We start from the raw sequence: 3,624 nt of genomic DNA, 5'->3' as shown, positions 1-3,624 counted from the left end.
AAAATGCTGTACAACTGATTCCATTGTGCTTGGGGCTGTACAAACAAGAATAAAAACATTATACATTATATATAATGTTATATACATGTATGATGTTATATACATGTACATACATGTACATTATATATGATGACCCTCCTTCCCCCAGGGGGATTTGCCATTATGGTTAAATTACAATGATACCTCACCACAATGATTTCATTTCCCTTAAACTCAAAAGCATGTCAATAATCTATCAGTGTTGTTCTGCCACACACATCACTGTGCAGCCTAATCACATTCCAGATCCCAAATGGATACATATTGAAGAATCCTATATCTTTCTCACCACTTTTCAGTCCATAGATTCTCTGTTCTTTATCTTTCATACTTAGGGAAGGTTATGTTGAGGGGTGGGGTTTTGATCTGAAAGCACTGGGATTCTTGGAAGATTTAATCTCTTTGGGGAGTGAGTTCCAGTGTTTTTCACCAGCTGCCAGGCTATCTCTATCACACATGAATCTAACTCTTCATCTTGACTCTGGCGGCCTCAGTGGCATACAGTTGTCATGGGAGGTCAGGATCTTGAAGAGTGACATGGTCACCAGAGTAGTTTGGACCAGTTGGATGGCTTTGAAGGTGAAGATGGAAACCTCAAACATAACCAAATATTCAGGATGGAGCCAGTTCAGGAATAAGAGCACTTGGTGGCCTGTATTATTAAGTGGGCTACTGCATTTTGAGTATCTGAGGCTTTTCAGTAACTACATTGATAGCCACGCACAGCCTTATTTTGTGTAGAGGCAAATCCAGGGTGCTACAGTTGTATACATTAGGTCTGAACATAGCCTGGGATATCTAAATAAGTGCTGTGCATATGTAGCGAGGACCTGATCACTCACAGCTCTTACTCACCACTTTCCGGTTCAGCTATAAATGTATGTACCAACATGTATTGAATCTGTGAAAGGAGCAAAATCCAGTCACAAGAATGTGCAATATACTGTGTGAACAGAATGTAATGTACTATAATGTGAATGTATGACAGCACGGGGGGACAGACCTGCTGACTGGATTTGGACTACAACTCCCAGGAGTCCCTGGAAAGGAGAACAGTCTTGCAGAACTGTGCCGACTGCATGTAAACTACAACCCCCAGAGACACTGGGAGCAGGAAGACAAAAGGGAAAGGAAGCAGTGGCAGATGGAAACATGGCTGGAAATCCTGGAGAAGTGATGGAGCTGGAATTACGAACTGTAGCAGTGGGACTTGGATGTGGAAGCATGTGCAGACAGCAACTGAGCACTTTTGGGACCAGAAGCTAGTATGGACCACCCCCAGAGGTGTAGGAGGGTTTAAGGTTTCTTGAGTTACGTACTATGGTAGTGCTCACTAGCTGTTACCTGTTCTTGGGTGAATTCAACACAGTATTGCTATTTATTACTTGTTACCTGGTTCCTAAGTGTATGTACTTTAATGTTAATGTTTATTTATCTGTACCTGTTCCTTTCTCCTTAGTCCCTTGGCTTGTGGCCCTAACCCCTAGCATTTTCTATATAAAGGTGGGAACTTCCCTCTCAGCTTCCTGTGCCAGCTCCTGGGGTTGTCGGGTTTGGTACAGCTGGTGGCAGTGGTGGGATTGGTGGTCACAAGCCATCATGCATAGAGCCAACTGCTGCAGGAATGTATTGATCTTGTTGTTGTATGGGTATTTAAGGTGAGAAGATTTGTATCCCAGGGAGATTGTATCCCAGTGTCTTCAGGCCAATATTCAGTTCAATTCAACTGTGCCACTTTCCTTAATTATAAGAATATGGCAGCAAAGTTAACACAAGAGTTTGACATGGCCCTAAGATGATTAGCCATAAAGGCTTTCCCACAAGTTGGCCCAAAGGTACAGGACATGCTGGCCCATGACAGTGCTGACTACATGTAGACTCTACCCCAAGAGACACTGAAGGTGGGGACACAAGAGGAAGAGGAAGCAGGAAGTAGCAGCAGAGAGCTGGACATAGTGACAGAGGGAAGGACACAACAGCAGAAGGAAATGCGTGACTGGAGATCCCAGAGGAGTGACAGAGCTGGAACTGTGGAGTGTAGCAGCAGGACTCAGATATGGAAGTAGATGCAGATGGCAGTTGAGCACTTTTGGGACCAGAGGCTGGTTTGTACCACCTCCAGAGATATGGGAGGATTTAAGGTTTTCTTGAGCATATGTACCACAGTGGTAGTGCTCACTACCTGTTACCTGTTATTAGGTGAATTCACCCCAGTGTTACTGCTTATTACCTGTCACCTAGTCCCTAAGTGTATGTACCTAGATGGTAATGTTTATTTACTTGTACCTGTTCCTTTCTTCTTAGTCCATTGGCTTGTGACACCTAGCATTTTCTATACAAAAGTCAAAACTTCCTTTCGGCTTCCTGTACCAGTTCCTGAGGTTGTGGGTTTGGTATAAATGTTTTAAGGGGATCTCTAATTAATAACAGTTAATAACTGTCTCTGCTCGGCCAGACAGAGCACATTCAAGAAATTGCTAGATACGGAGGAAAGTAGTAGCTGAGACTGAAGCTGTTCTCTGCTATTTCAGTTTTAGTCCATCTTGAGTTATGTGCTATATATAACTGCTATTATGCTCTTGATACCTCTGTACTTTACCCTTCTCTGATGCTTTCCAGAGACCCACCATTTAGGCCACCCACAATGTGGTTTGAAGTATCCTTTCATATAGAGGTGCACTGATACATCAGTCCAATATCAGATCAGTACCGATATAAAGAAAATTGGCTGAATCAGAAATTGGCCCAATGGGGATGATAATTTGGCCAATAAATGCTCATGCATGGGAAGGGACATGGGGGGACAGATCAACCCCCCCCACGCAGTGAGGGAGGGAGGGAGGGAGCAGGGGCAGGGGCAGGTGCTACCAAGCCATAGTGGGGTGAGGTAGCTCCTGTTGCTGCTTGAACATTAGGAGGGCATGGGGGGGTACCCCCAGATCAGCATGGGTTGGGGCAGGTGCGCTGCAGCTGCAGGCTAGGGCTACACCAGGCTCTTCTCTCTGGGAACTGGGCTCAGGGCAGGGGCTACAGGAGGGGGCTGCAGCCATCCTAAATTTCACTGTAGCTGCCTCCCAGCACTGCCACCATTGCCTGCCTGCCTGGTGCAGCCTCAGCTCAACCCCTGCCTCCCCGCCATGCACTGGACAGGCAGGTGGTGGTGGTGGTGCTTCTGGGAGAAAGCTATGGTGAAATGAGGTGGCTGCAGCCCACACTGTAGCCCCTGCCCCAAGCCCAGCCCCCACTGAGAAGAGCCTGGCACAGCCCCGGCTCCAGCCCACAGCTGCAGCCCACTCGCACCACTCTGTGCATATCTGGTGGCACACGTCCCCCCCTTCCACCCATGCCTTCCTCAGGTGCAAACAGTGGTGGGAGCTGCCCCACCTGATGAGTGCCTCACCCCACCCTGGCTGGGCACCACCTACCCCTGCCCCCTCCCTCATCACAGGGGACCATTGATCTTCCCTCCCTACTCCCTCAACCCCAACAAACTTACCAAATAGAGACAGCTCTCCACACTGTATCAGAAATAAGATCGGTATCAGATGATATGCCTCGTTAAAAATGAGATATCGGTATCAGCCC

Source organism: Crocodylus porosus, unplaced genomic scaffold (genome assembly GCF_001723895.1).
Source record: "Crocodylus porosus isolate Cpor-Errol unplaced genomic scaffold, CroPor_comp1, whole genome shotgun sequence".
Taxonomy (NCBI): domain Eukaryota; kingdom Metazoa; phylum Chordata; order Crocodylia; family Crocodylidae; genus Crocodylus; species Crocodylus porosus.
Note: the sequence above shows the minus strand (reverse complement) of the source record.